Genomic DNA, 23,238 nt, shown 5'->3' on the forward strand with positions numbered 1-23,238 from the left:
CACACACACACACACACACGTGCACACAATAGATTATTACTCAGCCATAACAAAGAATGAAATTTTGCCATTTGTGAACAACATGGATGGATATAGATAGGGGGTATTATGCTAAGTGAAATAAGTCAGACAGAGAAAGACAAATAGTGTATGGTTTCACTTATATGTGGAATCCAAAAAACAAAACAAATGAACAAACATAACAAAACAAAAACAGAGTTATAAACACAGAGAAGAAACAGGTGGTTGCCAGAGGGAAGGGGGGTAGGGGGAGGAAAGAAATAGGTGAGGGAGATTTAGAGGTAGGAACTTCCAGTTGCAAACTAAATGAATCAGGGTATGAAATGTACAGCGTAGGGAATATAGTCAATGACTATGTAATATCTTCATATGGTAAACATACTGTAACTAGACTTACCATGGTGGTCACTTTGAAATGTATAGAAATATCAAATCACTATGTTGTATAACAGGAACTAACATAGTGCTATAGGTCAATTATACTTCAAAAACAAACAAAAAAACATACCCATAGAAAAAGAGATCAGATTTGTGGTTACCAGAGGCGAGGTGGGGGTGGGGGAGGGGGGAATTGGATGCAGGCAGTCAAAAGTTACAAGCTTCCGGTTATAAGATAAATAAGTACTAGGGATGTAATGTACAACATGATAAATATAATTACCACTGCTGAGGACTTCCCTGGTGGCGCAGTGGTTAAGAATCCTCCTGCCAGTGCAGGGGACACGGGTTCGAGCCCTGGTCCAGGAAGATCCCACATGCTGTGGAGCAACTAAGCCCGTGCACCACAACTACTGAGACTGTGCTCTAGAGCCCGTGAGCCACAACTACTGAGCCCATGTGCCACAACTACTGAAGCCCGCGTGCCTAGAGCCCATGCTCCGCAACAAGAGAAGCCACCACAATGAGAAGCCCACGCACTGCAATGAAGAGTAGCCCCTGCTCACTGCAACTAGAGAAAGCCTGCGCGCAGCAACGAAGAACCAACGCAGCCAAAAATAAATAAGTGAATAAATAAATAATAAATTCATAAAAAATAATAATAGTTACCACTGCTGTAGGTTATATATGAAAATTGTTAAGAGTATATCCTAAGAGTTCTCATCACAAGGAAAAATTTTCTTCTATTTCCTTAATTTTGTATCGATATGAGATGATGGATGCTCACTAAACTTATTGTGATAATCATTTCAAGATGTATGTAAGTCAAATCATTATGCTCTATACCTTAAACCTACACAGTGCAGCATGTCAATTATATTTCAATAAAACTGAAAGAAAAAATAATAAATTTCATGAAACTCCAAAAAAAAAAAAAAACCAAAAACCCAGAACTACATATGATCCAGCAATTCCACTTATGGGTATTTATCTGAAGGAAACAAAATCACTATATTGAAAAGATATCTGCATCCTCATGTTCATTGCAGCATAATTTACAATAGTCAAGACATGGAAACAACCTAAGTGTCCATCAGCAGATGACTGGATAAAAAAGATGTGGTATTGTGTGTGTGTATATATATATATATATACATATATATATACACACACAATGGAATACTATTCAGCCATAAAAAGAAGGAAATCCTGCCACTTATTATAGCATGGATGGAACTTGAAGGCATTATGTTAAGTGAAATATGCTAGAGAAAGTTAAATACTGTATAATATCTCTTATATGTGGAGTCTAAAAACAAAACAAAACAAAAATAGAAAACTAAACTCATAGATACAGAGAACAGATTGGTGGTTGCCAAAGGTGGGGGTTAGGGGGCGGGTGAAATGGGTGAAGGTGATCAAAAAGTACAAATTTCCAGTTATAAGATAAATAAGTTCTGGGGATGTAATATACAGCATCTTGTTGTTTTTAAAAGACTTTTAAAATCCCCAAATTATTGTGACTTAAAAAGTTTTAAAAGCTTTTTATGGCTCTCTTACAAAACAGAAGTCCAGAGGAAGGACTAGGACAGATTACCTGGGGGTATGTCTAGAATTGTTATGAGAGTTCCATAATGTCATCACCATCCAATTTCCTTCATGTTCTCTACTCTGCCATTTGTAAGGTGTGGCCTTTATCCTTACAGTCCACGATGGCAGCTGGGGCACCAGCCATCCCAACAGCATTCAGGGTTACCAATAAAAGGAAGAGCAAATTAAGGATGCACACCCTAACTTTTTAAGGAATTTCCCAGACTCACAAAACACTTTTGCTTACATATTTCTGTCCAGAATTTAGTCACATAACTGCAAGGTAAGTTAGGGAATGTAACTAAGCTTTGAAGCAACGTGTCCAGCTAAAATTGAGGTTCTGTTATTAGTAAAAAGGATATGAATGGATGACTTTCACCCATCATCAGCATGCTTGTCACTCTTACACTTCCATCCCCGGCTCCCTCATCCCATGACCACATCCGACCACTTCCATTTGGCCATAAAATCTCTTCTTACCCGTACAGTTTCCTTCTTCAGCTCTGCTTTCAGTCTAACATTTCCTTCCCAGTGGGGATGGGGGCAGAGCAGAGGCAGGAACCATGTTATGCGAGTGGCCGGGTTGAATGTGCTGTGCTTCTAATGGTCTCCATTCATCGCAGGGGTTCTCAGTCCACCTCATAAATAAAGAGGGACTTGAGCAAATCACTGACCCCACTGACTAGTGGAATTGGAATCGAAATCTCTTTACATTTCATTTACAATTCCCTGGGCTTAAAGGAAGTGAAAATGCTTCTAGCAAGGAATTAAAATAGAGACTCAATGAGCAAAACTGTCGTATTTATTATAATAACAGCATGAGCTTGTTGAACACTTACTGTGTTACTAAGACATGTTCTAATTGCTTTGTGTGTGACATTTAATCCACACTGCATCCTAATGGAGGAGGTTACATTATTATTCTTGTCTTAAACATGAAGAAAACTCAGACTAGGAGAGGTTGGGTAATTCACTCAAGGTCACAGACTGAGAAATTGCAGAATCCAGATGTCTGATGGAGTTTGCATTTCTAACTGTTGTCTTCACTGTCTCTTACAGTCTCTTGAGCACATGCCTCACACACATTTAGAGTCTGCGCATTTATGTTTACCAGTCTTATTGATAATAATTATCAGTATCATTGCAGCAAAAATTTGTCTTCTTATTAAGAAATAACCCAAGGTTTGGAACTTAAGTTCAAACAGAGTTGTAGTTGTTTTTTAAAACTTTTCCCTCTAAACTTGATGTAGCAGAGACCACTATACACCCAAACTTGATTTCTCTTCCTTTGGACACACAGCTGACTCTGTCCCCTAGCCTCCCTTGCATCAGCTGTGGCCACATGACTGAGTTCTAGTGAACGGAATCTGGATTCCAGAGCTGGCCTATCAAAAGCTGGCCTCCCATGTGCTTCTCTGTTCTCTTTTCCCTTCCCAGTGGACCGGGATGACAGCTGTTCAGGTGATCTTCATAGCTACATTTGAAGATGACAGTCAGGGGTCCTGAAAGATGGTATAGAGGAGTTGCCTCACCTATCTGAATGAACAGGACTGTAGCTTAAGCAAAAAGTACAAGTCTGTATTGTTAAGTGACTGAAATGTTAGGGTCTATTTTTTATTGCAGCATCACATTCACCAATATGTTGTCGTTCTTCTGAATTGCATGTTACCTAATCATTAAGAAATGAGTGAATGAATGAATAAAGGGGGGGGGGGTGATCTGCAGGAGGTTAAGTAGGAATTTTTTGAGTCCTTAGTATTTGCTAGAATTTTACATGATATTTCAAATTCTTTTAGCTCCTTGAAGTGAATAATTGACACAAGGACACATATAAAATCTATACTTTCCACTACTCCAGGGTGTCTCAAATGATAACTTACTTGTCTTCTCCAAATATGATTAGAAGAGGAAACACATGGCAGTCAGGTCACAATGGACCTGCCTCCACTCAAGGATGGGTGGGTTGGTGAATGTCTTGTGGTCCTAATATTCCTAAACAAAGAGTTCCAAGACTTTGAGACCATTTTCAGATTATTGCCTCAGGTTTATACCATTTATGTCTTTCTCTTTTAATAAAAAGAGTTTTTCTCTTCCTTCAGGTATTGATCATCTTTTACAATAATTTTATAGTTAATCAACTCTTACTCCAATATAAAATAAACATTAAAAAAATTATAATATGTTAAATCTAGACTTTTATCCTTGGGCAGTGATCAAATTGACTTTTCTTTCTTTCTCTCTCTCTTTTTTAAAACCCAAAGCAGTATTAATCTACAATGAAATTTGTTGACAGATACACTGTGATAATTTAATACAAACTATAATAGTAATTAAGTAATAGGAGTAATATTTTTATATGTAAAAGAAAACATTCATCTAAGTAAAAGTTTTCCCAGTTATCTTCTAAGTCCTATTCAGTACAAAACCAACGATAAAGGTGAAAAGTTTAACACATTATATTATGTTTAATTTATACATATTAATATGGATTTAAAAAAACCCATATGCATATTACTTATCTTTTTAAGAATTAGGAAAATATATTTCTGTGCTTAAGGTAGCTGTGTGTTGTAGTATTGTGTGACAGTAATTAATGTGAGTGAGGCTTTCTTTCTGAGTGGCTGGAAGAGGAGGAGCTCTCCTTTCCAGAGACACAGTAGAAAATGAGTTTGTTCTTAATCTAAACTGAAATGTCGGGACTATGGTGACAAAATCCGCACTCTGTCCAATTTGGACATCATTTGGAGTTGATTTAAGCTTGTCACATGCAAACAGATTTCTTGTTTTAATTTCAAGCTGACAGCTACAGATGCTTTAAGCACCGTTTGTGCTATAAAATGAAGAACCTCCTTTTTCTGTTTATCCTCCAAAAGAGTGTAGATATTTGTCAGGAATTTGGACCCGAGGAACAGTATTCTTCAAGGCATCCTCTAAACCCACTTAGCAAAACATGTGAAATCTCTTACAACATGCAAAAGTTTCCTTTATGTACAAAGCACTGGAGTTTTAAACAGCACCTGCATTCATGGTCAGAACCGTTATTCTCTTATTTTTGCCTTGCTCTCTGTGTATTTAAAGTTCTCATCCATAAATCATTTTTATAAAATGAATAAACAACTTCTTTCACTGATGAAGTACAAACTGGCTGCACTGGTTATATTTTAGCTAAGAGTAACATATTGATAGAGAGTCCTGCAGAAAGGAAATGAATGCTGGTTTGTGCCCGAGAGGAAGGGAACTCATTAAAGCAAAAGTCAAATTAGATTGGGAATGATGACAAAGAGCAAAACTCAGTTTCAGTGAAGATTAAGCCTACTGACATTTTATTAATAATTATTTAATAAGGCTACTGATGCATTTTTGTCAGGAATTTTAGACAGTGGCTAACTGTTGATGAACGTGAAACAAACTGCTTAAGCGTTTGATAGAAGTCATCAAAGCCAGAGGAAATGACCTGATGAAAAGAGAATTAGAGATGTTCATTTTTACCTGATATTTCATGTGAGAAGTACATTTTACAGTAGTTAGCATACCACATCTCTTTAGTGCTTAGTAAACATCCTCTCTGTTGTATATAATGAAGGAAATAGAGATTAGGTTGACAGAATAAAGTAAAATGCAGAGTTCATGTAGGCACTAAAATAGTCAGATAATTCAAAATCTCCCGATAAATTTCTATGTAGAAAAACGTATTTTTATCTATATAGATGTTGTAAGTGACACAAAAATTAAATAAATGATCAGAGTGCTGTTGTCTTGAAGAACTTAATCATTTTAGTAAGGCAAATAATTGTATTTAGACAGATTGGATGTTTGATGTCATGTAGGCCAAACATCTGGTTTACTAGCTGAAAAACCACTGAGGAGCATATACTCAACTATGCTGTTCTGACTCATGTGGCAGAACCCTAAGCAGATGCTAATGTCTTATATTGTTTTCTTATTTTAAGTTATACTGTGCCTTCAATTTGCACTCGATTTAATGTAATTTTCTAACAAGATTGACTGAGTTACATATTATCCAATAATTTAAAATAAGATCTCTTAAATAATGAAGTGATTTCAGAAATTTGAAAAAGAATATGCAATCTCTTTTAAAAAAGCTATATTCTGACCTTTGGAGCTGTATATTGTTGAAACCTATAAGGAACAAAAATAACAATCTTCTAAAGCTGAAGATTTTACCTATAAAACATAATTTGCAGATTTAACATTTAAGGTATTAGTACATTGACCACAGAGCTGCCTCGTTTATGAATTTCTTTCTACTTGTGCACAATTTATGATCCAACAAAATTGAACTTATTGAAATCCCATGATCAATGTCAAAACCATTTACAAAACTTCCTTTTGTACGTAAACGCTTCCCGTTTTACCTCCTAATTCAACCCTAGAGATCCCTAACCTCATAGTATGATTGTTGATTTTCCATTCTTCCCATCTCTCTGTGCTTTCCAAGCAGACCCAGCTGTGGTGAGCAGACTTTTCTCATAAAGGCTTTCCCTCTGAGATAAGACCCGCCTTCACATAATCCTAGCACATGCCTTCATTTCCTCTCATGCTTGAATACTTTTAAATGCAGCCTTTCCAATTTTCAAGGTGCCATAAACATTTTTCTAGCACATTAAAGACTATTATCGCTTTTATTTTTGCTTGTATGATAGATAAATCCATTGCTATGCCATAATGAAGTCAAAATCATTTTGCAGCATTGGGAAGTCTAGATGCCATGAAATATCAACCCGGATTCCTCCTAAAAGCAAATTGTAGTGGGGAATTTAGGTAATCAAACCTCACATTGGCACCCATCAACACTCTCACTAATAACTGAGTTTCCAATTAGGAAAACAATAGGCAATGAAAAGTCGGTCATGTTCTCAAACACAGCAGGGAAAAAGATGAAAGCTTAAGTCAGATCTTGAGAAAGGGACGTGGTGGTGGTGTCGGGGGAGGGATAGGGTAACCTATTAGGTCGACAAGCTCTGGTCCCAGCCTTCTTTTGAACCTTTTCCCATCCACATTACCTGAATGCAGAGTTTTCTGAAGACCCATGCTGTTATAATCTCCCCTCTCTTTCTGCCCTCTTCTTCCCTGTCCGAGGAAAAGTTGGGTATTTCTTGTTTGTTTCTGGGGGAAATTTTATGTAATTGTGGTTAACAGTTTCAGCTTCTGAGGACAGTCACTTCCTGAGATAGACTACTCCCTGTCAGCCAGCCCTTCTGAGGCAACTCAGAATCCACACAGTAATTCTTCAGCATGAGAGTCTTCAAATTTTTGGAACTCATTTACATGTTTTCTCCCAGCTCATCTACTCCAAAACCAAAACCTCCAGTCCTATAAAACAATCTTCATATAAACAATTTTCCCAGAAGATCCTTATTCAGATAAACCTCTTCTGGTTGTATGACTTGGCCAATATTCCTTTAAATGATGGTGCCTAGAACTAGACACAAAATTCCAATTCTAACCTAATTTTATCTAGATATATACTATTATTAAGGCAATAGGAATACATTAGCTTTTTTAGCATATATCTTAGACTCGTTAAATTTGGGGTCAAGTAAAATGTTCAGATTTTTAAAAATGAAAATTACCAATATATTACAAGAAAAATACTTGCAAGGTTTTTGCTTTGTTTTGTTTTTTTCTTTTCTCATTTCTTTTTCTCCCGGATGTATAAAGGAATATGGAGGAACATGGTGCTAATTAAGAGCTTTAATGCCAAACACCTAGAAACTTGGCCAGAGCAGGTGAGCAGTTAAAAGAAACCCTGCGTATTATCAGAAGTAGATTGAAAAATGTAACATTCAAATATTTATGAGGTTAAACCAGAAATAAATATATATTTGCTTGCACATTCCTAAAATATTTGCGAAAGTATACACAATAACTGGTATACCAATTGCCTCAAAGATACGAATATGGGTTGCTAGAGGACAGGGTGAGAGAGGAATTTTCACTCTCTGCTTGCTTGTATCTTAAATTTTGACCATGTGAATATATCCCCTATTCAAAAATAATAATTTTTTTAAAGAAAAAGAATGGATTATTTCCATGTATATTTTTGTATAGTCAGAATTTATTTTCTGGAAAGATACACAGAAGTGATTAACAAGGGTTATTTTGGGAGTAGGGTATTTTGAAATACCTAACTCTATTATTTGAATTGTCTAATAATAGGTATATATTCAAATGTCAGCTGGGATTTTCTGCCACATGATTTTTCTTCATTAAAGTTTTTCCTCTATTTAAAAAAAATTTCTCTGATAGTTGCTATGAGAGCAGGAAGATAGTGTGATGAATCAAAACTCAGGATGTCAATAAAATGCATTTGAAACAGCAATAATCTGAGGTTCTTCATTAACACTATTTCAAGAAACAATTAGCTTTCTACATGCATGATTTTTTTTCACCCCACATTCTTTTCTGATGATTTAACTTGGTAGTTTCCTTGTGATCTATTTTCTACTTTATTACTGATGACCTGTGTTCCACGTTGCTCTGTTTCTACATTATTTTAACCAAAGTTAGGCCATGGAGATAGCCAGAGACTGCATTTTCCAAAGGCAGCGACCATATCATTTGTGTCTTCCAAATCTCCTAATAAGCCTTGGCACACAAAAGATCATTAATTAATACTTACAGATTTGAAAACATAAAAAGGAAAGTGGCCACTTGGATGCTTCCAAAAGACATTTTTTTTTTTTTAATAAATTTATTTATTTATTTATTTATGTGTTTGTTTATTTATGGCTGTGTTGGGTCTTCGCTTCTGTGCGAGGGCTTTCTCTAGTTGCGGCGAGCGGGGGCCACTCTTCATCACGGTGCGCGGGCCTCTCACTATCGCGGCCTCTCTTGTTGCGGAGCACAGGCTCCAGACGCGCAGGCTCAGTAATTGTGGCTCACGGGCCTAGCTGCTCCACGGCATGTGGGATCTTCCCAGAGCAGGGCTCGAACCCGTGTGCCCTGCATTGGCAGGCAGATTCTCAACCACTGTGCCACCAGGGAAGCCCCAAAAGACATTCTTAAATCGAACAGCATGTTGATCTTGAGAAATGGTATGACATTAATTGACCTGAAACGTTCTCCAAATTTCACCAGTAACTGAGAGATTCAATAAGGGTCTCAAACAAAAATTTTACCATCCGGGGAAAATAAATATTTGAGAAGATCAACCCTTTCCTTTATCTATCTGCTTTGAAGAAAAATGCATTGTACGGGTGGCATCAGCTTTCTGGGAATGGAAGTGGGGTAAGAAGGTAGCATAGACATTCATAGTGATCAGCTAGCAGAGCATTACTAAGTCCAAGTCAGTCATCAGAAGACATGAAATACATCACTTATTATGGATGGACATTTAGGTTCCTACTTAGGCAAGTGAAGTACTCATCTTGTTTTTTTTTCTCTAACCAGAAGTTCTATTATGAAAACAAACTAATATTTTAGATTGCCGAGAAAGATACTAGAAGGATTAGTATAATCATATTGTTTTATAATGTATTTGTACTTTTAGATGATTTGTCCTATTTAGTAAAATATAAAACAATAAATTCATTTTTAAAAACTGTTAAACATGAAACAGATGTTCAAATGTGCTCTAACCAAGCCTCTTTATTGAAAGATACACCATAAACCAGACTTCAAAATCTCAACAAATACCCCAACTTTGTCTTTATTCTCTGAGACAGTATGAAAACTCTATAGAGGTAGCATTCTTCCTTATAGTGGTAAGGAATAAATTCAGGTAACACACTGACTTATAGCAGCTAACACTACTAAAATTATAAAGAAACTGCTGGTAAATAATAGTAGTAGCTAATGCTATTAATTAGTCTTCAAATTTTATATGAACATGGATGGACCTAGAGATTGTCATACTGAGTGAAATAAGTCAGACACAGAAAGACAGATATCATATGATATTGCTTGTATGGAGTCTAAAAAAAAAGGGTATGAATGAACTTATTTATAAAACAGAAATAGAATCACAGATGTAGAAAACAAACTTATGGTTACCAGGGGATGGGGGGGGCAGAAATTGGGAGATTTGGATTCACATATACACACTACTGTATATAAAATAGATAATTTTTTAAAATAGATCTTTATTGGAGTATAATTACTTCACAATGCTGTGTTAGTTTCTGTTGCACAACAAAGCGAATCAGCCATATGCATCAATATGTCTCCATATCTCCTCCCTCTTGAGCCTCCCTCCCACCCTCCCTATCCCTTCCCTCTAGTTCTTCACAAAGCACCGAGCTGATCTCCCTGTGCTATGCAGCTGCTTCCCACCAGCCATCCATTCTACATTCGGTGGTGTATATATGTCAATGCTACTCTCACTTCGCCCCAGCTTCGCCCTCCTACCCCATGTCCTCAAGTCCATTCGCTATGTCTATCTCTTTATTCCTGCGTTGCAACTACGTTCATCAGTACCATTTTTTTTTTCTTTTTTAGATTCCATATATATGTGTTAGAATACGGTATCTGTTTTTCTCTTTCTGACTTACTTCACTCTGTATGACAGACTCTAGGTCCATCCAAATAACTACAAATAACTCAATTTAGTTTCTTTTTATGGCTGAGTAATATTCCATTGTATATATGTACCACATCTTCTTTATCCATTCATTTGTTGATGAACATTTAGGTTGGTTCCATGTCCTGGCTATTGTAAATAGAGCTGCAATGAACATTGTGGTACATGCCTCTTTTTGAATTATGATTTTCTCTGGGTATATGCCCAGTACTGGGATTGCTGGGTCATATGGTAGTTCTATTTTTAGTTTTTTAAGGAACCTCCATACTGTTTTCCATAGTGGTTGTATCAATTTACATTCCCACCAGCAGTGCAGGAGGGTTCCCTTTTCACCACGCCCTTTCCAGCATTTATTGTTTCTAGATTCTTTGGTAATAGCCATTCTGACTGGTGTAAGGTGATACCTCATTGTAGTTTTGATTTGCATTTCTCTAATAATTAGTGATGTTGGGCATATTTTCATGTGCCTCTTGGCCATCTGTATGTCTTCCTTGGTGAAATGTCTATTTAGGTCTTCTGCCCATTTTTCAACTGGGTTGTTTGTTTTTTTGATATTGAGCTGCATGAGCTGTTTGTATATTTTGGAGATTAATCCTTTGTCTGTTGTTTCATTTGCAAGTATTTTCTCCCATTCTGAGGGTTGTCTTTTTGTCTTGTTTATGGTTTCCTTTGCTGTGCAAAAGCTTTTAAGTTTAATTAAGTCCCATTTGTTTATTTTTGTTTTTATTTCCCTTCCTCTAGGAGGTAGGTCAAAAAAAGATCTTGCTGTGTTTTATGTCAACGAGTGTTTTTCCTATGTTTTCCTCTAAGAGTTTTATAGTGTCTGGTCTTATATTTAAGTCTTTAATCCATTTGGAGTTTGTTTTTGTGTATGGTGTCAGGGAGTGTTCTAATTGCATTCTTTTACATGTAGCTGTCCAGTTTTCCCAGCACCACTTATTGAAGAGTCTGTCTTTTCTCCATTGTATGTTCTTGCCTCCTTTGTTGTAAATTAGGTGCCCATATGTGTGTGGGTTTATCTCTGGGCATTCTATCTTGTACCATTGATCTATATTTCTGTTTTTGTGCCAGTACCATACTGTCTTGATTACTGTAGCTTTGTGATATAATTTGAAGTCGGGGAGTCTGATTCCTCTAGCTCCATTTTTCTTTCTCAGGATTGTTTTGGATATTCAGGGTCTTTTGTGTTTCCATACGAATTGTAAAATTTGTTCTAATTCTGTGAAGAATGCCATTGGTAGTTTGATAGGGATTGTATTGAATCTGTAGATTGCTTTGGGTAGTATAGTCATTTTCACAATATTGATTCTTCCAATCTAAGAACATGGTATATTTCTCCATCTGTTGGTATCATCTTTGATTTCTTTCAGCAGTGTTTTATAGTTTTCTGAGTACAAGTCTTTCACCTCCTTAGTCAGGTTTATTCCTAGGTATTTTATTCTTTTTGTTGCAGTGGTAAATGGGAGTGTTTCCTTAACTTCTCTTTCTGATTTTTCATTGTTTGCATATAGGAATGCCAGAGATTTCTTGGCATTAATTTTGTATCCTTCAACCTTACCAAATTCATTGATTAGTTCTAGTAGTTTTCTGGTGGCATCTTTAGGATTTTCTATGTATAGTATCATGTCATCGGCAAATAGTGACAGTTTTACTTCTTCTTTTCCAATTTGTATTCCTTTTATTTCTTTTTCTTCTCTGATTGCTGTAGCTAGGACTTCCAAAACTATGTTGAATAAGAGTGGCGAGCGTGGACATCTTTGTCTTGTTCCTCATCTTAGTGGAAATGCTTTCAGTTTTTCACCATTGAGTATGATGCTTGCTGTGAGTTTGTCATATATGGCCTTTATTATGTTGAGGTAGGTTCCCTCTATGCCCATTTTCTGGAGAGTTTTTATCATAAATTGGTGTTGAATTTTGTCAGAAGCTTTTTCTGCATCTATTGAGATGATCACGTTTTTTATTCCTTAATTTGTTAACGTGGTGTATCACATTGATTGATTGGTGTATATTGAAGAATCCTTGCATCCCTGGGATAAATCCCACTTGATCATGGTGTATGATCCTTTTAATGTGCTGTTGGGTTCTGTTTGCTAGTATTTTGTTAAGGATTTTTGTATCTATGTTCATCAGTGATATTGGTCTCTAATTTTCTTTTTTTGTGATATCTTTTTCTGGTTTTGGTATCAGGGTGATGGTGGCTTCATAGAATGAATTTGGGAATGTTTCTCCCTCTGCAGTATTTTGGAAGAGTTTGAGAAGGATGGGTGTTAGCTCTTCTTTAAATGTTTGTTAGAATTCACCTGTGAAGCCATGTGGTCCTGGACTTTAGTTTGATGGAAGATTTTTAATTACAGTTTCAATTTCATTACTTGTGATAGGTCTGTTTATATTTTCTAATTCTTCCTGGTTCACTCTTGGAAAATTGTACCTTTCCAAGAATTTGTCCATTTCTTCGTGGTTGTTCCTTTTTATTGACATATAGTTGTTTATAGTAATCTCTTATAATCCTTTGTATTTCTACAGTGTCAGTTGTTTTTTTTTTTTCACACACACACACTGTATTTTATTTTTACAAGAGATAAATAAACTGATACCAAGCATTGCAAATGGATGACCACAACAAAAGTAACAATGATTGCAATTACCAAACATGAAACACACTCATACTATGTCATAATATTGACATTCAGTCCAGTAATCCTCCACTGTAACAGCTCCTTTACTTTGCAGTGATAATTGATTTGTATATTTTTTGCCTCTGGGTCCTTGTGGGATTTTTTTTTTTTTATTCAAACAGAAAGTCACAAAAATTATAATCATCCTCTCCTTTTTCATTTCTAATTTTATGATTTGCATCCTCTCCTTTTTTTTCTTGATGAGTCTGGCTAAGGGTTTATCAATTTTGTTTATCTTCTCAAAGAACCAGCTTTTAGTTTTATTGATCTTTGCTATTGTTTTCTTCATTTCTATTTCATTTATTTCTGCTCTCATCTTTATGATTTCTTTCCTTCTACTGACTTTGGGTTTTCTTTGTTCTTCCTTCTCTAGTTGTTTTAAGTGTAGGGCTAGATTGTTTATTTGAGATTTTTCTTGTTTCTTGAGGTGAGATCGGATTGCTATAAACTTCCCTCTTAGAACTGCTTTTGCTGTATCCCATAGGTTTTGGGTGGTCGTGTTCATTGTCATTTGTTTCTATGCATTTTTTAATTTCTTCTTTGATTTCTTCATTGATCTCTTGGTTGTTTAGTATCACAGTTTAACCTCCTTGTATTTGTGTTTTTTACAGTTTTTTTTTCCTGTAATTGATTTCCAATCTCATAGTGTGTGGTTAGAAAAGATGCTTGAAACGATTTCAGTTTTCTTAAATTTTCCAAGGCTTGATTTGTGACCCAAGATGTGATCCATCTTGGAGAATGTTCCATGTGGACTTAAAAAGAAAGTGTATTCTGCTACTTTTGGGTGGAATGTTCTATAAATATCAATGAAATCTATCTGGTCTATTGTGTCATTTAAAGCTTGTGTTTCCTTATTTATTTTCATTTTGGATGATCTGTCCATTGGTGAAAGTGGGGTGTTAAGGTCCCCTACTATTATTGTGTTTCTCTCAATTTCCCGTTTTATGGTTGTTAGCATTTGCCTATGTATTGAGGTGCTCCTATGTTGGGTGCATAAACATTTATAATTGTTATATCCTCTTCTTGGATTTATCCTTTGATCATTATGTAGTGTCCCTCCTTATCTCTTGTAACAGTCTTTATTTTAAAGTCTATTTTATTTGATACGGGTATTGCTACTCCAGCTTTCTTTTGATTTCCATTTGCATGGAATATCTTTTTCCATCCCTTCACTTTCAGTCTGTATGTGTCCCAGGTCCGAAGTGGGTCCCTTGTAGACAGCATATATATGGATTTTGTTTTTGTATCCATTCAGTGAGCCTGTGTCTTTTGGTTGGGGCATTTAATCCATTTACATCCAAGGTTATTATCGATATGTATGTTACTATTACCATTTTCTGAATTGTTTTGGGTTTGTTTTTGTGGGTCTTTTTCTTCTCCTGTGTTTCCCACTTAGAGAAGTTCCTTTAGCATTTTTTGTAAAGCTGGTTTGGTGGTACTGAATTCTCTTAGCTTTTGCTTATCTGAAAAGCTTCTGACTTGTCCATCAAATCTGAATGAGATCCTTGCTGGGTAGAATAATCTTGGTTGTAGGTTTTTCTCTTTCATCACTTTAAGTATATCCTGCCACTCCCTTCTGGCCTGTAGAGTCTTCACTGAAAAATCAGTTGATAACCTTATGGAGATTCCTTTGTATGTTATTTTTTGTTTTTCCCTTGCTGCTTTTAATATTTTTTCTTTGAATTTAACTTTTGTTAGTTTAATATGTGTCTTGGTGTGTTTTTCCTAGGGTTTATCCTGTATGGGACTCTCTGTGCTTCCTGGACTTGGCTGATTCTTTCCTTTCCCATGTTAGGGAAGTTTTCCACTATAATCTCTTCAAACATTTTCTCAGATCTTTTCTTTTTCTCTTCTTCTTCTGGGACCCCTATAATTCGAATGTTGCTGCGTTTAGTGTTGTCCCAGCGGTCTCTGAGATTTTCTTCAATTCTTTTCCTTCTTTTTTCTTTATTCTGCTCCTCGGTAGTTATTTCCACCATTTTCTCTTCCAGATCACTTATTCTTTCTTCTTCCTCAGTTATTCTGTTATTGCTTCCTTCTAGTATATTTTTCATTTCAGTTATTATGTTGTTCATCTCTGTTTGTTCTTTAGTTCTTCTAGATCTTTGTTAAACATTTCTTATATTTTCTCAATTCTTGCCTCCCTTCTATTTCCAAGATTCTGGATCATCTTTACTATCATTATTCTGAATTCTTTTTCAGGTAGATTGCCTATTTCCTGTTCATTTTTTTTTTGTCTTGTAGATTTTTTACCTCACTCCTTCATCTGTGACATATTTTTTTGCTGTCTTATTATTATTATTATTTTTTAATGAGTGGGATTGTGTTTCTTTCTTACTGGTTGTTTGGCCTGAGGCTTCCAACACTGGTGCTCGTAGGCTATTGGGTAAAGCTGGGTCTTGGTGCTGAGATGAGGAACTCTGTGAGACCTCACTCTGATGACTATTCCCTGGGGTCTGAGGTTCTCTGTTAGTCCAATGGTTTGGAGTTGGAGCTCCCACTGCAGGAGCTTTGGCCCCAACCCAGCTTCGTGAAACAAGATCCCGCAACCTGCCTGGGGTGGCAAAAAAAAAGCAAAAAACCACTAACAAAGTAAAAAATAAAATTAGACTAGGAAGCTAACAGATATGTTAGGAAGAATATAAAAATAAAAATATAGATGAATCAACAACCAGAAGGTACAACAGTACCACAATAGTAAAAAAGAGGAGGAGGGGAAGGAAAAAAAAGGGGAGGGGAAGGCCTTCGCTGTGGGGAGCGGGGCCTAAGCAAGGGTGAGGTCTGGGTGGTGGGCGGGACCAATGCTCAGGACCCACAGGGCTGGAAAAGGCCCTGGGGGCTGTGGGGGGGTGGGGCTTAGGTTCAAGTAACAGAAGGGGCCCAGGTGTGCCCCCCAGCCCTGGTCTCAGAGGGCAGGGGACCTCACCTGGGAGCCCAGCAGGCTTCCTGGGCTGCAGTGGGCAAGGCAGTCGCCCTCCTCTCCTGTCCTGCTCCTCCGGTCTGGGAGGGCCCCTCCTACGTGCCTCTCCTGATCTCCCTGGCCTCCCTCCTATGCCCCCAGGACCCACGCAGCCTGGATGGGACTTTGGGGGTGGGTAATGGCCTGGGAGCTCAGCAGGCTCCCTGGCCCAAGTGGGCCAGGAGGTCACCCTCCGCTTCTCTCCCGCTCTTCCCAGAGAGTCCCTCCCACCTGCCTCTCCTGATCTCCCCAGCCTTAGGGGTGCCGATCCTGTCTGGCCTCCACTTCTCCTCCCCCCCTCAGTACCCCCTACATCCTACTGGTTCACTCTGGGGTTCCTCCCATCTCCTTGGGCATCAGAGTCCCCCACCAGCAGCCGGCAGGCACCCTAGTTGTGGGCAGATGCTAACTCCACGTCTTCTCACACTGCCATCTTGACTCTGCCTCTAAAATAGATAATTAATAAGAACCTGCTGTAACTCTACTCAATAATGTGTATTGGCCTATATGGGAAAAGAATCTAAGACAAAAAAGAGTAGATATATGTATATGTATAACTCATTCACTTTGCTGTACACCTGAAACTAACACAACATTGTAAATCAACTATACTCCAATAAAACTTTTTAAAAATTTACATGAGAGGGAAGTTATAGGTTAGGTTTTGAAGTCTTGCTTTCAAAATTCACCCATTAAGTATGATGGGAAATAAATTACTCAATAAATATTTATTTAAATTCAATGTGACAGGGATTCAACTAATAGTAAATGTGACCCATTTTCTCTTCTTTTAACTTGTAAAATCAGTGTCTTTATTTCTTTTTTTTTTCATAACTCCTTCGCCATTGTGACGTTATGTTCTGGCCCAAGTTTTCTTGAGATTAGCTACAGTTATAGCCTTGATCATCTTTTCTCTGGATTTTCCTTTCCAGGGATTTGGTAAGATTTAACATAAACTCAGATATGGTAAGGTTTCCCCTTAAATAGTAGTAGCTTTCACAAATAGTCCTGTAGCAGTTAATTTGATGCAACATCTTGAGATGTTTTAGAAATTTTTAGAAAATTTCAAAGACACAGAAAGCAATCTAATATTCATATATTATCTATGGTCTATTGTTAATTATATTCACAAGGAAAATTATCCATATCTTAAAAGGGGATTTATTTTCTTTATATTGTTGAGAGATTCCATAGATGTAGAATACTGAGTTGCAGGTGTTTATTTTGCAAAATGCTCATCACAGAGGGAACAAATAAAGGCCCAGATGAAACATGATTCTATTTCCTGCTGAATAACAAGCAGTTTGCCTCAGTTGAGTTTATGACATTGCAACTATGTTGGCAGATCAAGAGTTTTTTGGTAACATCAGTGAAAACAGACTGACATGGTTTTGGTTTATGACCCAAAGCTCATGAGCAAATTTTTTGCCAGTGAGCTACACATGTGAAGCACATGGGCAGGTGAAAGTATGATTGCATGGTTGCTTCTTTCCTTGCCCATAATTTATTCCTTCCATGGTCCTTTGAACATCTGTTTTACGTTTGAAGATCTTTGTTAATGCATTTATTATTTTTACATGTTACTAAGTAGAACTAATCATCTAAATTACAAAAATATTATGAAATGATATGGCTACACAAACAAATCTTTTTAGTATCTCTCTAAACAACCCAAAACATTAGTTTATTTTCATAATATAACTGCTGGCTAGAGAAAAAAACAAGTCTTAAGAAGAGTACTTCACTGAAATGTTCATCTGTGATAAATGAGGCACTTCAGGTCTTCTGATGACTGGCTTAGACTTATTAAGTAGTGCTCTTCCAGCTGGTCACTATGAATATCTACACTACTTTCTTCCCCACCCCTATGCTCAGAAAGTTTTACCACCTGGGTGATGCATTTTTCTTCAAAACAGGTAGAGAACAGGGAAGATTTTATATGGAAGATTATTTGGAAGATTTTTTTTTTTTTCTGATGGAAAGACAGATCTTCATTGAATCTCTAAATTAGTCCTGAAATTTGGTGAGCTTGTCAGACCTACACCCACCTCTTGATGCCATACCACTTCTCCAGATCAACACTCTTCTATTTGAGGATGCCTTTTGGAACCATCCAAATGGCCACTTCTCTTTTTAAGTTTTCAAATCAACAAATATTTATTAATCATCTTTTGTTTGCCAAGTATTTTAGGGAGCTTCAAAGACAATGAAAGATACTGTCACTACCTGTGATGAACACACCTTCAATGAGTCACGTCCTTGTATAAACTCCTCCCCTTAATCGCAACCAGAATTGGTGACTTACTTGCTTCTAGCCAACAGCATATGGCAAAGGTGATGGGACATGATTCCCTTGACTAGATTATATGTATGGCAAATGTGAAGGGGTTTTTCAGATACAGGTACAGTAGATTTTGTGTTAATCACAACGGAGATTATCCTGGGTGGGCCTGATATAATCAGATGAAAGCCCTTAAAAGATGGACTCTACTATTTTGTGAGACTTTTCCTCAGTGGCTTTGAAGAAGTAAGTTCCTGTCACAAGAGGGCCTGTGAGAGGCCACATGGCAAGGAACTGTGATTTGCCCCAAAGAGCCAAGGGTGGCCTATGATTGACAGCAAAAAACCAATAACCTCAATCCTACAAACACTAGGAACTGAATTCTGCCAACAACCACATGAGTTTGGCAGAGGACCCTCACGTTCCAGAAAGGAACACAGCCTGGCCCACACCTTGACTGTAGTTTTGTAAGACTGAACAGAAAACACAGTTAAGCTGTGCCGGGACTTCTGACCCCAATCTGTCAGATAATGTTTTAAGTTTGTGGTAATTTGTTATACAGCAATAAGAAACTAATGCACTATCTTTAGAGCATTCTCTGAGGTATTCTTATGGCCCCAACTTGGATTTAAAATAATGTAAATAAAAATAAAACAAATCAGAGAGTAATGCAGGTCATCTAATAAATTAGAAAATAGATCACAAGAAAAATACCAAGTTAAATCATCTGTTGTGTGTTTATCAAACTCTGCAAAGAAAAAAAATTGGGATGAAAATATGATCACATGAGTGCATGTTGAAAGCTGATTATTTTTTGAAATAGTTTTGTTTTACAAAGAACCTAAAATGACTGTTGATTCAACCTCATTTCATTAACATTAAGAGTTTCAATATGTCAGGCTGTCTTCTTGCTCTTACTGCTACTATCCTTGAGAACAGGAATTCTTTTCAACTTGAGCCAGAAGATATTGGAGACTTTAGTTTAATTCCACAGTGCTTATGGTATAGGCTTTTTGGAAAACTAAAATATAATTCTTAAAAGAGTTATACTTACTTATTGAACAATAGTGCTTTAGATATGAGATATTTTTGACTACCCTGAATACAGACCATTTCATGGGAATCATCAGTTTGCAATGATGAGAAACTTAGAAAAATGAAAATTGCATTTTGTAGCATTTATTTTAGCCTTTTTGGAGGAAGTGAGAGCATGGTTATATCTAGGTGACCATAAAATTTATCATCTAACACGGATGCATTAAAATGAAAGGAGGAATAATTGAAAATGGGCTGGGACAACAGGAGGGTAAGCAGGATTCTTCCTGGTGAGCCAGGCTTTTTTGTCACTTCTGTTACAAAGCACATTCCTGGTAACAGATACAATGCTATCCTAGTGTTCATTTGACTTTCTTTGAACTTATGTTATTTACAATTTTGACTGATACCAAAAAACAAAAACAAAAACACTTTAACCTGAAAGAATATCATAGATTATTCTGAATCAATTTAAATTTCAACTGTGAGAAAGCCAGTGTTCCATGCTCTAATTTTAGGTGACTTATTAGACAATAATTGATACCACTGTATTGTATAATTGAAATTTGCTAAGAGAGTAGAATTTAAATATTCTCTCACACACACAGAAATATAAATATGTGAGGTGATGAATATGTTAATTAAATTAATGAGTCTTTTCACAGTATATACATTTATCAAATCATTACATTGTACACCTTAAATATCTTACAGTTTTGTTAGATACACTTCAAAAAAATCGCCCAACTATGGACCCCACCTCTTACATATTCTGACTTTATTTCCCTTGTTCCTTGGCCTATTACTATAAGCATATTCTGTTTAGCTCATTCTATATGGATTGACTTCTCTTCCTTTTTGTTTTTCATTTCCTTTTGTTTGAGAGGTAGTATAATGTAGGGATTAAAAGCACACATGCTGGATTCTAACTGCCTTGGTTCAAATCTTGGTTCTACTGTTTGTGACCACTGACAACTTAATTCATCTTGTTGTGTTTTAATTTTCTCACTTGTGTTGGGAATAAAAATGGAGATTTAAGAAATATTTAACTCATGGATTTTTGTGACAGAGTGTTGGGCATATAAATAAGCACTTAATGAATATTAACTATTGTTATTATTTTCTTCTTAATAAAGATCCCAGTGAATAACTAATTCACTTAGGTTTTGCAGCATAAACATTTTTTTATAACTAGGAAAACACAAATTTTTCTATAACCAGGAAAATAAAACTAGTGCTTTCTAAAAATCAGCTTGCTAGCTTAAAAGGAAACCTGCTTGGTTCTCAAGGAAATGATTTTAAAACAAAAGGACTATGGCAATGGAAAAATGTCTGCATGTTAAAGCCAAAACATACTTCCGTGACTTTGGTCTTTAGAGACTAAGATTCCAGCAGGATTAACTGACTGAAGTTCTAAGCATGCTTGATAGTTCTGAATCATGTTCAAGTATTCACATTTACAAACAGTGCCCTAGAATTAGATATGGTTTAATTTGACAATCAAGTTCAATGGATAAATCACTCCTCATTAGAATTAAAGTACTGTTAAGAGCATAGCATGTGGCCTTTGGAAGGTGGACACATTTCCATGAAAGAGACTTCGAGTGACTGTATAGTAGAAATTTAATAAGCCTGGATAGAGAATGTTCACTATAATTCATTTTGCTAATTTAGTACATTAACTCAAATTTGCCATTAAACTAAGCAAAGATCCAAGTTACTCAGTTACCAAAATATCCAGTTTTTTGTTTCCAGATTAAAAAAAAAAAGGCAAGGAAAAAGGAAGGTGCTTCTTGAGATGTGAGTTAAATTATCTTTCAATATTTTGGAAAGGTGAGTCATCTCTTGGATATATTACTTTTGTCACATTAGTTGGTCTGGAAAAAAGCAATGATGACATAAAACAGAAGCACAGTGATCCTCAAAGAAGAAAATTAAGTGAATAGATTCTTCCTTTTCTTTTCTCCTTTTCCTTCTTCCTTCCTTTCTTCCTTCCTTCCTTCCTTCCTTCTTTCTTTCTTTCTTTCTACCTTTCTACCTTTTTCTTTCTTTTCTTTCTTTCTTTGTACCTTCCTTCCATTCTTTCTTTCTTTCTCTTTCTTTCTTTTCTTTCTTTCTTTCTTTCTTTCTTTCTTTCTTTCTTTCTTTCTTTCTTTCTTTCTTTCTTTCTTTCTTTCTTTCTTTCTTTCTTTCTTTCTTTCTTTCTCTCTCTCTCTCTCTCTCTCTCCCTCCCTCTCTCTCTCTCTCTCTTTCTTTCTTTCTTTCTTCTCCTTCCCTCCCTCCCTCCTTCCATTCCTATTCCCCTTTCTTGCATTTGTTGGTGAACTTCAATAAGTCCAAATATGAAGTTACTGCATGATATAAAAGAAAATAGGTTGAGAAATAAATGTTGGAAACAAGCTGCATGACTGAGTGATCTAGAGAACTGAGCAATTTTTCAAGAAATCTACATAATGCAACTCAAATAGGAAATAACTCAAATAGGAAGTTCAGACCCTGATCCTCCTTCTGTAGATGGAGTGGATGATCACTCACTCTTTTCTTCACAGGAGCAGCATAACCATAGACTTCATACATATTTAGATTTAGTTCTCAAATTTATATATTTATTTGTGAAGTTTTACCTGAGATCTAAACTCAACTCTCTTTTGGGTAGTTACACCTGGATATTCCCATAGGCACTTCAAATTTTACGTGTTAACTCAATTTGTTCTTTCCCATCTGGTCACACCTAACCTGCCTTCTATATTCTTAACTATGGTCAACAGTTTCACTATCCACTGAATAACACAGACACACAGTTTTCCAACTTCTTGAACAAAGACAGGACTCATTAGCAAAGTAACAGCTATGAACAATTCTAGAGTAAAGAGACCGATTTAACTTCACTTAATCCACAGTTTTCTGATCACAGAATCTTTTTTTCATGGAACACCTATTAACACTCCATCAGAGTAAAAATTGAGAATTTTACAATAGACTGTAAGATCCCATACCTATACAGTCTGACTCCTGTTATATCTCTGACCTCACCTCCTACAGCTCTCTACCCTCACTCACACCTCTCTATCCATATTGGCCTCTTTGCTGTGGACTAATTCTAATTCACCTCATGGCTATAGGTTTAGCCAGCTCCTGGAGGACCTTGGGGCAATAATTCCAAGGAAAGACAGCTTTAAGGTCACTTCAAAACTGTGAGGCAAGCAAAACTGCCAGAGCAATATCTAACCTTAGTAAAATCGTTGTAACCCCTTTGGAAATTTATTTGCCCACAATCCTCAACTCACTGATTTTACAAACCATAATTATTTATTTCTTAAAGCAGGTATCAAAGGGCCTCTCTTTGTCATCACTTTGTAGATGCCATTATTTTTTAGACAAAGTGAATCTAAATATTTGTAGTAATAAAATGCAAAGTTTTAAAACTTTTCTATGAAGGAGTCTTTTAAACTTTTCAGGTTAGAATTTCTAATGAAATCAGTTACTAAACAATAGACAGTGGAGATAGCAAAATGGTTAAGAGCCTGGCATTTGAATCCAGATTTCTACACCCACATTTAGGTTCTGCCACTTACTCATTGTATGATTTTTGGTCAAGTTACCTCTTTGGGCTACAGTTTTCTCATATGTAAGCCTGGGATGATTGATCTTTCCTTTCCTACTAGGTAGTTTCTAGAAGTGAAGACAGACTAGGTCAGTATTCTTAAATTTTACCATGGTTGAGAATCACTCTGAGATGCGTGGGGAGAGGAGAAGT

At 36.4% G+C, this 23,238-nt stretch overlaps 1 long non-coding RNA gene across 1 annotated transcript in view; it reads right to left on the reverse strand.

Annotated features, from left to right (window-relative positions):
• Positions 1-21,703, reverse strand: part of LOC309666673 — a 66,835-nt gene extending 45,132 nt beyond the window's left edge. The window contains exon 1 of the long non-coding RNA XR_014267229.1: positions 8,831-21,703. This is a non-coding gene — a long non-coding RNA (uncharacterized lncRNA). The remainder of the gene's footprint in view (positions 1-8,830) is intronic.
• Positions 21,704-23,238: the final 1,535 nt, after the last annotated feature.

The sequence above is a fragment of the Balaenoptera physalus genome, assembly GCF_965194825.1.
Source record: "Balaenoptera physalus genome assembly, chromosome: 9".
Taxonomy (NCBI): domain Eukaryota; kingdom Metazoa; phylum Chordata; class Mammalia; order Artiodactyla; family Balaenopteridae; genus Balaenoptera; species Balaenoptera physalus.